Source organism: Diabrotica virgifera, chromosome 6 (genome assembly GCF_917563875.1).
Source record: "Diabrotica virgifera virgifera chromosome 6, PGI_DIABVI_V3a".
Lineage (NCBI taxonomy): Eukaryota > Metazoa > Arthropoda > Insecta > Coleoptera > Chrysomelidae > Diabrotica > Diabrotica virgifera.
In genome coordinates this window covers 30195389-30211696 of record NC_065448.1, presented here as the reverse complement: position 1 = coordinate 30211696, position 16308 = coordinate 30195389, and the positions used below count along the sequence as shown (strand labels likewise).

Here is a 16308-nt window from a genome sequence, read left to right as displayed (position 1 = left end):
TATCTATATGATAGAAAATCAACATAACATAAATTCTATGTAAGCATCAATGGCTATTTAAAGACATAATAGCCTAAATAATGATAACTGACATACTGACAATTAACATAATACAGCAACTGCCAAATTTAGTTAACTGAAAAATATAGATTCAAGCTAATCAAACCTGAAACAAAGTGTACGAACAAAAGCTATAAAAGAATCAAAAGTCAACGGATACCTGAAAGTTATTTACATATGGAAAAACAAATTGATAAGGAAAAACGCAAGATCTATATCTATAAAACATGCATTAGATCTACTTATACTGTCGGACAGAGGCCAGAGGCCAGAGCCAAAACATCCACCCCCAACTTGAAATAAAAATATCCAGCTATGAAATATATAGAAATATAGATGAAATATAGAGTGTAATAAAACAAACAAATAAATCAAGATGTCTAAAAATCCTGAAAAAAAAGGATGAGTCAATAATATAGATACGATACTAGAGCAAAAACAAAAAGAATACTTAGAATGACGGAAGATGAGAGGCTTGGAATCAATTGCTTAGAAAACATTAAGAGGCAGAATACCAAATAACCGAATAAGGATTTACGGAATTTCCTGTTAGGAAATTTTTTGTATGAATCTGTAGATTTGCTCAATAAACTCAATTGTTTCTTCCTCTTCTTTGTCTGTAGTGAGAGCATAAACCTGGATGATGTTAATATTGATGAGGTTGACTTGTATTACTCGTAATAATATCACTTTCTTTTATCTTAATGTAAAGTTAGTAACACACAAAGCAATCTTGAGTGATACGATAACTTCGACTCCATATTCATGTGATCCATCACTTTTCCCAAGTAGTATACTCTGTGATCTTCCACTCGTGTTTCTCCAGAATCCAGAAATCTTATTTGTGCTAATCCAGTGATTTCAATACTTATTATGCATTCTCATCATCTCCTGTAGGGTAATATGAATGTTTCCATTCCCTGTGCAGACCTTGATATTCTTTCTGCAGTTCAATTTTAACCCGGTGTATATAGACATTTCAAATAACAAACATTGCCGGAGAGCCAAATTTTGGTGGAGAGTTAGGGTATACCATAACAAATAAAGTTTAAAAAGTCCCCATCGATCCCATGTGTGCGTCAAAAGTTATTCGGGGTCAAAGGTCAAAATTTGAGATTTTTTTGGATTTTTTTCGAAAACGGTAAGTTTTATCAAAAAAAAACTTAAACCAAAGTTGTAGATCATAAAATTCTCTACAAAAATAGTCCTTACTATTTTTTTCCTAAGAGTTGCCATTCCTGAGATATCGCGATTCAAAGAATCACATTATACATGATATGCACACGTTTCCACACCACCTGTGAGGTAGTGTACTCGGCGCGTTTTTTTTACCGTGGTTTCCCCTGTAGGCCTACTCCACTAACTGTTTTGACAATTTTAGGATAATTTAAGGAAACAATACCGGTCAAGTTCTAGATATTACCTTATTATTGATATTGATTATTGATATTGCTATTGATTATAAGGTTAACTATTGTTTTGATTTCTTTAGATATTTTAATCAGATTCATATTCTTGAAAGTCTACTTCAACAATCAAGTCTTCTTCGATTTCATCTTCTTCCTCTTCCTCTTGCTGGATGTTCAAAAATTGTTCAAATGTGACTGAGTCATTGGTCTCTTCATTAAAATCGCAGGAGTCTTCCTCTGTTGTACTAAACTGGACATTTGAGCAAGACTGACCTCGGCAGTTGGTACACACTAGAGAACACAGCAACCCGACTTTTTTACATCCACATTTGACACTACAACCTTTTTTGCAATTGCAAAAAATAGTGTTAAGGAGTTTTTCTGGAGCAAGTGGGAGTAAGGTTTTAATCGGTTCCATAGTATTATCTATTAATTTCCAACCCCAGTCTTCTGGATTCAGTTCATTGCCTAGCCATGTTTGATATACTCGATACTCGATTATACTTGATACAAATGTTGAAAAGCAGATGCTGATGTTGAAGGAAGACATGATAGTTGTACTTGTTTCTTGTTTCGCGTATTTTTTACAAGAGTTAAGTATCGGTATTTATCAAGACAAATAATTTTTTTTGGAGCTCCATAAACCGCAAGAAGAAAGCTGAAAGAAAGCTGAAATGTTAACTGACAAATTAACAGCTGCGAATATTGAAGTGAAACAAGCTAAAAATGACGCAGATGTCCTTATAATTGAGACAGCAATTGAAAAATTTAAGGCAACAAACACAAAAATTGTAGTTGGTGAAGGTGTTGATTTGTTGTTACTGATTACTGCAAGGACTCCAGTAGATAAAGTTATTTATTTTCTGAAACCTGGAAGGGCTCAACAGCGAACAGAGATATATTCTTCGAATAGTTTATCGGCTTATCCCAAATGTCAAAAGTACATTTTATTTTTACATGCGATAACCGGCTGCGACACTACGTCCGCAATGTACAGAAGGGGCAAAACGTCAGTACTTAAATTATTCGAAAAAAAAAAGATTTGACTGACTGCTATAAAGTTTTTACAAAACTTGATTCTACACCGCAAACAATAATTACGGAAGGAATTCGCTTTCTTCTTGCGGTTTATGGAGCTCCAAGAAACATTATCTATTTGTCTTGATAAATACCGATACTTAACTTTTGTAAAAAATACGCAAAACAAGAAACAAGTACAACTATCATGTCTTCCTCCAACATCAGCATCTGCTTTTCAACATTTCTATCGAGTATATTATCAAGTTCAAACATGGCTAGGCAATGAACTGAATCCAGAAGACTGGGGTTGGAAATTAATATATAATACTCTGGAACCGATTAAAACCTTACTCCCACCTGCTCCAGAAAAACTCCTTAACACTATTTTTTGCAATTGCAAAAAAGGTTGTAGTGCCAAATGTGGATGTAAAAAAGTCGGGTTGCTGTGTTCTCCAGTGTGTACCAACTGCCAAGGTCAGTCTTGCTCAAATGTCCAGTTTAGTACAACAGAGGAAGACTCCTGTGCTTTTAATGAAGAGACCAATGACTCAGTCACATTTGAACAATTTTTGAACATCCCGCAAGAGGAAGAGGAAGAAGATGAAATCGAAGAAGACTTGACTGTTGAAGTAGACTTTCAAGAATATGAATCTGATTAAAATATCTAAAGAAATCAAAACAATAGTTAACCCAATAATCAATAGCAATATCAATAATCAATATCAATAATAAGGTAATATCTAGAACTTGACCGGTATTGTTTCCTTAAATTATCCTAAAATTGTCAAAACAGTTAGTGGAGTAGGCCTACAGGGGAAACCACGGTAAAAAAAAACGCGCCGGGTACACTACCTCACAGGTGTGGTGTGGAAACGTGTGCATTATGCATATCATGTATAATGTGACTCTTTGAATCGCGATATCTCAGGAATGGCAACTCTTAGGAAAAAAATAGTAAGGACTATTTTTGTAGAGAATTTTAAGATCTACAACTTTGGTTTAAGGTTTTTTTTTGATGAAACTTACCGTTTTCGAAAAAAATCCAAAAAATCTCAAATTTTGACCTTTGACCCCGAATAACTTTTGACGCACACATGGGATCGATGGGGACTTTTTAAACTTTATTTGTTATGGTATACCATAGCTCTCCACCAAAATTTGGCTCTACGGCAATTTTTGTTATTTGCCAAGCATTTTGATGTCTAAGTTGACCGGATTATTTATTATCTTTGAGTAAACTCAAAATAGTGCGGCCGATATGTGAAACAATTGCACATTTAATGATACAAGCATATAATTTGGACCACATATACTACACATATAAAGGTTCAAATTAAGATATAAGGCCATCTCAGATTTTGCCTTTTACAAAAATGGTGGGCATTCAAAATGGCCCCTATACATGTGTTTAATAGTACCATAACTTTTGAATGAAAAGTCCGATTTCAACCAAATTTGGTATATAGGTTCTCTTTTTGATTTAAAAGATGGATATGGTGAAACAAAGGAATCAGTTTACCAGAAGTTGTGTTTTTACTGGTTGTTTATGTAAAAATATGTTTTTTTTTTTCAATTTTTTCCCTCTGTATATATTAATTTTTCAAAATGGTAATACCGCAATTGAAAAGAGCGTAGAAATATTTTGTAAAAAATATTTTGAACTTTTTAGTTATGTTAATTACTATTTAATAAATGCATAACGTATCTTCACATGTACCTGTGTGTGGCAGATTCGTGCAAATATTATAAGAATTATTGTGCATTTAATGGTAGAAGCACATAATTTGGACCACGTATACTACACCCATCAAGGTTCAAATTTAGATATAATTCCATCTCAAATTTTACCTTTTACAAAAATGGCGGGCATTCAAAATGGCGACTGTACATATGTGACTAATAGCACGATAGCTCTTGAACGAAAAGTCCGACGTCAACCAAATTTGGTATGTTGGTTCTTTTTTTGATGTGTAAGACCAAGGTCCTGAACCAGAAGAATGGATTTACAAGAAATTGTGTTTTTCCTGATTTTTATGTAAAAACATGTTGTTTTTTTACTAATTCTTTCACCCTGTATGTATTAATTTTTCAAAAAGTTAATATCGGCATTGAAAAGAGTATAAAACTCTTTAGTTATGTTAATTACCAATTAATAAATGCATAACGTATCTTCATATGTACCTATGAACCCATGTGCGGCAGATTCGTGCAAATAATATAAGAATTATTGTACATTTAATGGTAAAAGCATATAATATGGCCCACACACACTACACATACAAAGATTCAAATTTTGATATGAGGCCATCTCAGATTTTGTCTTTTACAAAAATGGCGGGCTTTCAAAATGAATTTGCGCACATAGGTACATGTGAAGATACGGTATGCATTTATTAAATGGTAACTAACATAACTAAAATTTTCAGAATCTTTCCTAAAAAATATTTTTACACCCTCTTCAATGGCGGTATTACCTTTTTGAAAACTTAATATATACAGGGTGAAAAAATTTGAAAAAAAAACAACATATTTTTACATAAAAAACAGTAAAAACACAGCTTCTGGTAAACCAATTCTTCCGGTTCAAGACCTCGATCTTATACATCAAAAAAAAACCTTGATGCCAATTTTGGCTCAAATCGGACTTTTCGTTCAAAAGTTATCGTGCTATTATTCACATATATGTAGCCGCCATTTTGAATGCTCGCCATTTTTGTAAAAGGCAAAATCTGAGATGGCCTCATATCTAAATTTAAACTTTTGTATGTGTAGTATATGTGGTCCAAATTATATGCTTCTACCATTAAATGCACAATAATTCTTATAATATTTGCACGAATCTGCCACAAATAGGTACATGTGAAGATACGTTATGCATTTATTAAATGGTAATTAACATAACTAAAAAGTTCAAAATATTTCCTAAAACATATTCTTACGCTCTTTTCAATGGTGGTATTACCATTTTGAAAAATTAATATATACAGGGTGAAAAAATTGAAAATAAATTATTTACATAATATAAAATACTTTTACATAAAAAACCAGAAAAAATACAACTCCTGGTAAACCGATTCTTCCAGTTTACGACATCTATCTTGTAAATCACAAAAAGAACCTATGTACCAAATTTTGTTCAAATCGGACTCTTCATTCAAAAGATATTGTGCTATTAGTCACATATGTATAGTCGCCCATTTTGAATGCCCGCCATTTTTGTAAAAGGCAAAATCTGAGATGGCCTCATATCTAAATTTGAACCTTTATATGTGCAGTATATGTGGACCAAATTATATGCTTGTATCATTAAATGTGCAATTCTTATCAATATTTGCACGAATCTGCCGCACTAAAACTGTTCTCCCCGGATTTTAGTATTGAGCATTGGCATATGATTGATTGACTATACATCTTTAGTGGGGTGTTTGCCCTAGTTTCCTTCCCAATCCTTGTGCCGTTGACCAAATATTTAGTTCATCCCCTTCAGGTGCAATTTCTCAATCCCAGGACAAAAGAATGGTCTACTACTTAGTAACTCATCCGTCCGAAGACAGAAAACGTTGGTCACAAGTCGTTAAAATTTGGGAGTGTGTGAGTGGGCAGAGGCGCAAAATTAGGCAGTTTGGATTGGAAGGATCCACAAAAGGGATCCCCCAACTCAAACGTAGTCAAAAGAACTCATCCAACAGTCGAGGTGTGGGTGAGATGGGTTCTTGTATAGATAATAAGGTAAGGTTAAGTTGGAATGTCGGATAAGGGCAGCGGTCAGATGCTTCTTTTAGTCACATTTTACGACAAGTAGGAGATTATGTGGATGTATTCTTTTCAAATGTCCCACATCTAGAGTTGCACAAGTTTGACTTGAATGTTTGAACTTGACTTGAGTTTGACTTAATTTCAAGTCAAACTCAAGTCAATACTTGAGTTTGACTTAATTTCAAGTCAAACTCAAGTCAATCCTTCTGGAATTAATTCAAGTCAAGTCAAACTGGTCAATGGTTACAGGTTTGAAAATTCAAACTGTTTGTCAAACTAGTTTGAAAGGGTTTGAAAATTAATTTATTTAGTAGGTAGATATTATACTTTTCTTCGAGATAAAATGTTTAGTAATTTTTCAGGAAGGCAACTCATAAATATTGACAATATCATTTTAAAGTCTTCTACTTTAAAATGTATATACATATTCTTTAATCTATTATGAAAACGAATTGGCAGAACCGTGGTCCAGAAATACACTTTTGTAGTTTTATATTTGTTAGATGACTAATAAAACTATTACCATTAAGAGTATAAAGTACCTGGTATTGATAGTTATAGGAATCGTTACAAATAGTCAACAATAACGAAAATTTACGTCACTGCTAAATACATATTTTTACGCTTTTAAATCCATCTGGCTGGTGACTAAACCCGAATTAATGTCTGGTAGTGCACTTATTTTTGTACATGTACAAATAATATAATATTAAAATTACAGACCTACTAAAATAATTGTCATTAGTCATTAAATCACTTAACAAGGCATCACCTCCTCCTTTTTTCCCTTTTGTAACAAACTCAAACACCACACTCTCTTCTTCCTTTTTTTTTCTGCAAGTCCTGCAATAACTATAAAACTAGCAGCGCTATCGATTATATCTTCATCTGTATCCGACATTGGTTCGCTTAAATGTAAATGGTCCTACCACAGCATAGTAAATATAAAATACACAGCATAGTAAATATAAGTATATATTAGATTAGAATATATTATTAGATTTTATTATGCTGTGGTCCACTTTGTAGCGAACGAATAAGCTAGCGAACACCTACGAATTCGTTCCTTCGTTCTTTCGTTCGTGTTCGCTTTGATTTAAATGCACCTTCAGATGTTTTAAAGAACTAGTAGTTCCACTATGTCATTTTTATAACACTGTTTCTATTTTTACATAATCTGTACTTTGCAGTTTTCATTGTTTTGGAATCGCCTGCCGGAACATTAAATAAATCAGTATACCTACATATTTATTTTTCTTGTTAATCAATTCTGCCTCGTCTACAGATTTTTTCTCTTAAGTTTTGCAGTGGGGATATTTTCAAAATCAGACTTACTTTGTTCTGGTACGTACTCTGAGCGGAAAAAAGTTCAGGTTCAGGCATTATTGCACAAAGCACACCTTTCAAAACTAACGTATTACAACAAACAAGCAAAGCATATGCTTATGCTTCTAAATATGAATATAACCTATGTATAACTAATTTGAGGAGTAGCAGAGTACAGGTTCAGATCTGTCCAAATAAGTCAAAACAAAAGGCGGTATGCTGTCAATTGGAATTAAAAATAAACACGTTGCACAATATGATATTCAAACTGTTTGAAGAAGTTGGATTTCAAGTCAAACCTAAAGATATCGAAATTAAGTCAAGTCAAACTTTTTTACAAAAAAAAGTTTGGTTTTCAAGTCAAGTCAAGTTTGTTGAGTAAAGTCAAACTAGTTTGACTTGGTGCATCTCTACCCACATCCCATACTAGTCCAAGAACCGAAGCTTTTCACCTCGCAATTTTTACAGAATGGATCGATTTGATTGGAAATTTGAGAATTAGTAGTGGATAGTCCAACGATCAAAATCTATATGACGCCTAAAGGCGTTTTTACTATAGGGGTAGTTGCCACCCCATCTCGGGGGTGGAAAATTTTTATTATATTTTGACCGCAAAAGTTGATAAAAACATCAATTCTAAGCTAAAAATGTTCTATACATTTTTTTGATAAAATTAATAGTTTTCGATTTATTCGCTATTGAAGGTGTTAGTTTTATATCGAAAAAATCAATGTTTTTCGATAATACTCATTTACGATTCACTCAATTTTTGCCGTAGAAAATTTTTTTTCAAATCAAGTTCTTGGGAATTAAATAACCTACAATTTCGTATTTAAACATTTTTTCGTATCTCTGATGCTATTCTTTCTATTCTGAAGAAAATGACATTTTTTACCAAACTACAAAAATTCGTCATTCGATTTTAACTCCAGTTTTTTTAAAACTAATCATTCTGAGCCAGTCAAACTTCTGGAATCTATTAATAATACATAAATAAAGAAGAATGAATAAGGCCAATGACCTAAAACACCGCTAACTTACATTATTATGCTTCCAATTCTATTTCTCCTTTTTTTAAATATATTGATTTTTTAACCGTAACTTTTTTATTTTTTATCTTAGAAAGTTTGGTAAAAAAGAATTTTGTAGGTTTTTACAAGATCTATAAGGTTATTAATACTAAATTCTTTTAAAATTCTCAGTCACAAAAAGAGGTGGCATTGAAAGGGTTGGTAAAGGTGGTTTTTGCATGATATTACAAGATTTAATTGTAAATAGCTCACTCAATTTTTGCCGTAAAAAATTTTTTGCAAACCATTTTCTTGGGAATTGAATAAGCTACAATTTCATATCTAAACATTTTTTCGTATCTCTGATGATAATATTTCTATTCTGAAGAAAAGGCCATTTTTTTCCAAGCTACAAAAATTCGTTATTCGCTTTTAACTCCATTTTTTTTTAAATATTCATTCTAAGCCGGTCAAACTTCTAGAACCTATTAATAATACATAAATAAAGAAGACCAAATAAGGTCAATGACTAATTTTAATTAGGGTGGTGATTAGGAGGTTGCTTCCGATCACGTTTTCGATGAAAAAATAGGGTTGACATTCTTTTCATTATAAGTCACTTAATTTTTGAGCTAGAGACTTTTTTTTATTTCTGGAGATAGATATTTTGGAGATGGAGATATTTTTAAATACTTTAAATTAGTTTGAACAAGTTATCCTCGAAAAATGCATAGTTTTCACGTCTTTTGACTTTGAAACTACAATATTTAGCATTTGACGAAGAAGAGCTAACATATAATATGGTATAGCTCGATTTCTATTGGTCTTAAAGAAAAAAAATGGTTTTGTTTACATTTTTAAAAGGTACATTTTTGTTAAATAAAGCTGTTTTGATAAAACGAAAACCTTTGGAATTATTAGCAGAAAACTTATTAAAAACATTGATTTTTTCGATTAAAACTAACACTTTCGATAGCGAATAAATCGAAAACTATTAATTTTATCAAAAAATGTATAGAATGTTTTTTGCTTAGAATGAATGTTTTTACGGATTTTTGCGATCAAAATATAATAAAAAATTTCCACCCCCGCGATGGGGTGGCCACCACCCTTATGGTAAAAGTGCCTTTCGACATCATATATATTTTGATCCTGGGACTATCCACTACTTAATCTCAAATTTTCAAGCAAATCGATCCATTCTGTAAAAATTGCGAGGTTTTGTCCTATTTTGAGCTTCATTACTTGGACTATACGGGGCATTTTAAAATACTTATAAAGAGCTATTATTTATAATTTTATGTATTTATAACATAAAGAACTAATATTTCAATATTAAAAATATGCGTGGATTTTGGTATTTACTTTAGGTCAACAGATCAATTCCGTCTTTCCCAGGAATACGTAAAAGATTACCAAAATGTAGGTAAGTTCAGTATTAAAATAAAGGAAAGTCGCCAATTATGGAATACCATTTTGTTTTGGGGATATAAAATAATACCTTTATAGAAATGAAAACAATTTAATGTTATGACACATCAGTCATACATTTTTATGTAGTAATTAAAAGCCTTCTATTAAATATTTAGCCTCTATATTAACAAAAAAAAAAAAACAAAATCCCAAATGAGTAACCAAATATGGAATAGGTACCCATATATGGAATATAGGCATAAACCAAGATATCAATAACAAAAATAGACGTTAACATCTGAGATCAAATAAATTTAAATAAGAAAATTGTGAAAAATGAAAGAAGTAGCTTAATTCACTTTCAGATATCACAGATCCATGTATGAAACTCTGGACCAGCACAATCATAATAGGCCATTTCAAGACTTTGACGTTTATGACACTAATTGAAAGCTGGAAGGCAAACATTGAAATTATTTATATTTGTACCGCATTGAGTTTCTTAAGTTTTTTACGTTTAATAGTTTTTTTATAAAATAGTTATTGTTGTTATAAAATAGTGGTTTATATAATTGTTTTTATATAATAGTTTAATCGTTGTATAATAGTTTTTTATAGTTGTATTTTCCGAACATTTTGCTGTTGACTTCTGTAGCTTCTAGCTGTAGAAGTACTTTAACGACTTTATTTAGTTGTAAGCAGTGAATAAATAAACATAAGTAAATATTTTCAAAAGCTTTTGGTATATAGATCCATTTTCCCTCAAGGGGTATGAGTTAACCTACAGTAGAAAAAGTTTTTCAAGGGTGACAACATGGACAAATATAGTTACTTACATGGACATAGTTTTTTTTTGTATTTGGAGCTTAGTAATAGTTTTTACACAGGTCAACAAATGAAGGCATTCAAGAGTTTAAATTTCATTATTTAAAATAATTTCATCATAGTGGTTCACCCCAGATATCTTAAAAAATGGACCTTTTAAAGAATTTGTACAGTCGGAAAAATGAAAGAATACCCATGAACGGTCACGTCAAACAGGTACAATCACATATTTTGTATTTGCTGTTCTTTTTCTATAAATAATAAACGATATAGATTAATTATGTTAATAATATGTGATCGTTCATGGGTACTCTTTCATTTCTCCGACTGTACCTGCAGTGAAAAAATTTCAAGAGAAGAAACTGAGAATCTGCCGGAAGAGGTGAAATGTTTTTTGATTTTAGACAACGCTCCTGCTCATCCCTCTGAAAATATTCTATGATCAAAACATGGCAACTTTAGTTGTATGTTTTTGCCAAAAAATACATCGCTTATTCAACCCATGGATCAGGAAATAATTTTAGCAACAAAATGAATATATCGCAGAAAGTTTTTAGATGAAGTAATTGTATGATGAAGATAACACAGAAGATACAAGAGGGCAGCATACTTTGCAAAACTTAACTGTTACAATTTGAAATCAACAATTTGTTAAGTTTGCTACAGCATGGAAAGGCAGTTATTAAGGGGTTACATAGGTCTTGCGGGTAGAAAAAGTGACTTTTTAAAAAAATTATATCTTGGAAACTAAAAATTATTTTTATTTATAATTGGAACATGTAAAAGTATAGTACACTCAAAAAAATTTCAGCCAAATATATTCATTTTTGTAGAGTTGACTGCAATTTTTCGACAACAGCCCTTTTTTGTGGTGAGCAGCATAACAAGTCCAGTCTCATCTGAAATTTCTTGTAGTTTATACCTCTGGTTAGTGAATGAACAAAGATTTTTTTATTAGATGAGGTCATTTTTGTTTTATCAAAAAAAAACTACTTTAAAAATGAGAAAAATTGGGGTCAAAAATGTGTTTAAACTTATGTAAAATCTTCAAATTTCATTTTTTTTAATTCCTTCGTTCATTTACTAGCCAGAGGTATAAACTACAAGAAACTTTTTGATTTCAAATGAGACTGGACTTAGTTTTGCTGTCCACCGCAAAAAAACCTACAAAAATGAATATTTTTGGCTGAAACTTTTTTTGAGACTACCTTAAGTACTATACTTTTACATGTTCCAATTATAAATAAAAATAAATTTTAGTTTTCGAGATATAATTTTTTTAAAAAGTCACTTTTTTTACCCCTAAGACCTATGTAACCCCTTAAAAAAATGTTTGATGGCCAAGATGCATACATATATTTAGAAGGAAAGTTCCTAATTTCTGTAGTATAATACATAATACCGAAGAGGAAGTAGCTCTAAGCGCCGGACTCCACTTGCGATTTGTAGTCGTGAATATTGAACACATTCTTTCAAATAGAAGTCAATCCATGATTATTTAGTTACAAATGGATTGACTTGTATTTGAAACAATGTGTTCAATCTTCCTGATTACAAATCGCAAGTGGAGTGCGGTGCTAATAACACCAAAATATTCCATATGAAGGTACACAGACATTGAAAAATTCCTGGAATATCCCCGAAAACACGTTTCCTGAACATCCCAGGAAAATCCTGTGTCAGCATTTTAAACATTACTTGAATGTCTTATTGGAACATTCCATGAATGTCCACGAATGTTCTTTGGACATTCAAAATATATTTTGTAGACATTCCCTGGATATACCAGAAATACAGTGATGAGCGCTCTAATAACCTGCAAAATAGCACAAAAGATGGAAAATTATTAAGTAGTGAGATAAAAAGAAATGAAACTAGTCGAGCTGGGAAATTTAGCGATATTAACTTATACATTTAGATTGTATTGATTGTGTACCACCTTCAGACGTATCAGACGAGTTTGGAAACTACCACTGTCACAGTGACAGTTTTAGTTGACATACTCCTCTGATATGTGTAAAGGTGGGAAACAATCAATATAAAATAAAATTTAAAGGTTAATTTCGCTAAATTTCCCAGCTCGACTAGTTTCATTTCTTTTTATCTCACAACTAAATATGTTGCCCGTCTTTTGTGCTATTTTGCTGGTTATTAGGGCACTCATCACTGTACATCCTTGCTGATGTGACAATACCTCCTATCTGTTTTTTCATGAGTTTTGTAGGAGAGATGGAAAAACATGTTTTAAGGTCACCTCCTGTGTTCATATGTAAGTTTTGACTTGTTTTGTAGTTCATAGATAGTTTAATTTACTACAAAACAAGTCAAAAAATATCATATGAAAACAGGTGACCCTAAGACAAGTTTTTAGTCTCTCTTACGAAACTCATGAAAAAACAGATAGGATGTATTATTACATCACTGACGATATGTGGCCATACCAATTAATACATCCTTGATAAATATAAACATTTTTATTGAACAAAATCTTTTCATACATTTTTTTAATGCAATTTACTGATATTCCTAAATATTTCAAAAAAATGTGTCACATTTGCTTTGTAAACCTTTCTTTTGCCTTTCGTAGCCACATATTCCGTTTCCTTCCTGGGTTTTTGTAGACCACTTCTCTCAGCTGATTCTAAAAAAAATAAAATAAATGGTAATTTTTCAATCCTTTACAATTAACAATCAGAAGAAATATTTACAGGTAATAATATGCATAAATAATAATACTTTGTATTTTGACAATGACGTCTGATTTGGAAGTCGAAAGATTAATAAAATTATTTTTTAAGTTAAATTGTGGCTTATTTCCCAATTAGAATAGTTAATTACAAAAATGCCTCAAATAACTAGCTTCAGAACAATAAATAATTCGTTTCATACAAACATTCGTCCAAAGTCAATTATACCTGTAGTATTTCCATGAAAAGATTCTTTAAGTGAATTTTGCATAGTTTTCTTTAAAATATCTCTATCAGGCCAGAACACAAATTTTTTTAACCTAAGACACATTATATACAAAGTATTTTTGAAATAAGTTGATACCGGGTAGGGTGAAATACTAAACCTATATCTCAAATCTTTATAATCTAAGTTTAAGCTTAGTTTAGCTAAAGTAAGCAATACTTGATCACTTGGTGATAAAACAGTATTTTGATGGTATTTGATAAATGGTGTAATATACTTTAAAGCTATTTTAAAAACATTGTAATTTGCTAAACCAGTATAATTTTTAGTTTTGGCATCATCATTTTCTATACTTTCACAAGATAAAGCTAATTTCTTAAGCTGATATTTAAAATCCTGTGTTAATGTTAATGACATAAAATGTATTTGTTAATTTTTCCATTGTAATATATGTTTGACTATTTGGCAAAATCTTGTCTTCTACTAAACTAACTTTTATACCAAATAACTACTATCTACCACTAACTATCCACTGTTTCTAAATCTACTAAAGTAACAGTAATGTATCATTAATGAAAAATGTGTAAAATCATAGACCTACCTAGTATTTGTAGAATATAAGACAGTCCAGTGTCTTATAAATCATTTCAAGAGGAATAAAAAAGCAATTTTTTCTTGTAGGTACCCTTTTCTTTTAATTCTCCTTTGGTACCTTAATTCCCATTTTAGATTTTGGGGAACTCATTTCATTGTGTTTATATACCCCATATTTATTGAAGGAACCCAATCTGGATTGTTATTATCAGTTAAGTCGGCTGGTTTTCCTACAAGATTAGACTGTTAACATCTTCAAAAATCGTTAATGTTCAAATGGTGTAACTTACCAGATATAAGATGATTACAGGGGAATTTCCATTTTGCTAGTAAAATCTTTATATTTTATTGCATTTTACCATTGTTGTTGTCTCTCAGATGATAACTATAACTTATTTAGTTAAATTGGTTCAGTTTTGTGCTTAGAATGTAGCACTGATGGTAAGTGGTAAAAGCTAACTTTATCACGATTACTTTGCATTTCACACTTCAAAACACAACACCAATGAGGCATATTATCTTTCTAAATTAATACTTCCAGAGAAAATGTTAAATTAATCTTTGTACAACAACTAAAATGATCTAAAACCATAAGAACCTGATAGAATAATATTCAATGTTTGCCTTCCAGTAGCCATATTGATTTAATTTTGACAGCATCTTGGAACGGCCTATGAGCCCACTTACACTTAGGGCCAGTTGTTCGAACACTAATCAAAAATGATCATTTTCAAATATTTAATTACTGTCACCAACTGTCAATGTCAACTTTGTTTGGGTTGCTGAAAACATAATTATGGATTACAATTATGAAATTAGTTAATCAATTATGTTAATTGATTAACTAATCTCATAATTATAATCAATTATGTTTTCAGCAACCCAGTCAAAGTTGACATTGACAGTTGGTGACAGTAATTAAATATTTGATAGTGATCATTGTTGATTAGCGTTCGAACAACCGGCCCTTAATCTACTATTCCATAATTAGGCACCAACGACTGTCCATATTTGGATTTGTACATTAGTTCAAACTAGTTCCAACATTTTTTTCAAGTCGTAATGTTTTAATTACAGAAGGTCATAAAATATCAAAATAAAGGTACTATTGATAATTCATAGGCGTAACCAGGGGGGTTTTGGGGGTTATAACCCCCCCATTGGGATGTACTTTGAGCTCTATACGCTAAACACCATAGCCCTCAGAGACCTTCCAGTAGTTGTAACCCCCCTTTCAGGTAGTTGTAAGCCCCCCTTAGGATAATCCTGGTTACGACTATGATTGATATACGCAATAGCATAACAAGTCTGTATTCATGCGTAATAACCAATAATACTCGTTGAATATATTTATTTACTTTTGAAATTTTCTGCGAGACGATAAAAAAACGCGCTTGTCAGACACGTATCGTTCGCGCATCTGACACCGAGGTGTGAATACGATAATAAAGAGAGCGACTGAAATAGAGGATGGTCTGGTAGTGCGCTTCCAACTTATATTTTCGGAGAAATCAAGGAATTCCATATTAGGGCACTATTCCATATTTGGTTATTTTAATAAAAGATAATTATTAAATTGAAGTAATGAGTGTATAACGGTAGCACGTTATAATGTTTTAGGGCTCTATGTAGGTGACCAAAAAGGTATTTTGTAACGGTTGACCGTATCACGATCGCCTCCGAAAGGATATTCCCATCCCCAAACTCGAGTGGCTATTGTGCTATAGTAGAAACTCCGGCTCAGCACACTATTGTCCTTGCACGAAAAAAGAACGCACTTATCACGATAAAAAGCCCTAATGCACTATTTATGCGCGTATTGTTCGAAAATCGAGACTGCTCGGCTGTCACCTGATGAGAACCGAATCGGAAGTGCATTTCATGTAACTCTCTCTCTCCTCTCCTTAAAGGAATTTAGGGATTTGCTTTTGTTTCTTATTTATCGTTCTATGGAAACTGATTTTAAAAAACCGTTTGAATTG

At 31.8% G+C, this 16308-nt stretch overlaps 1 long non-coding RNA gene across 1 annotated transcript; it reads right to left on the bottom strand.

The window, feature by feature from the left end:
• Positions 1–13278: 13278 nt before the first annotated feature.
• LOC114337083 (uncharacterized) lies at positions 13279–14997 on the bottom strand. Its single transcript, XR_007698790.1, has 3 exons — positions 14617–14997; positions 14334–14556; positions 13279–13460 (listed from the first exon to the last, which is right to left on the bottom strand). It is a non-coding gene; the product is annotated as an uncharacterized LOC114337083 (long non-coding RNA).
• Between the last annotated feature and the right edge of the window lie 1311 nt (positions 14998–16308).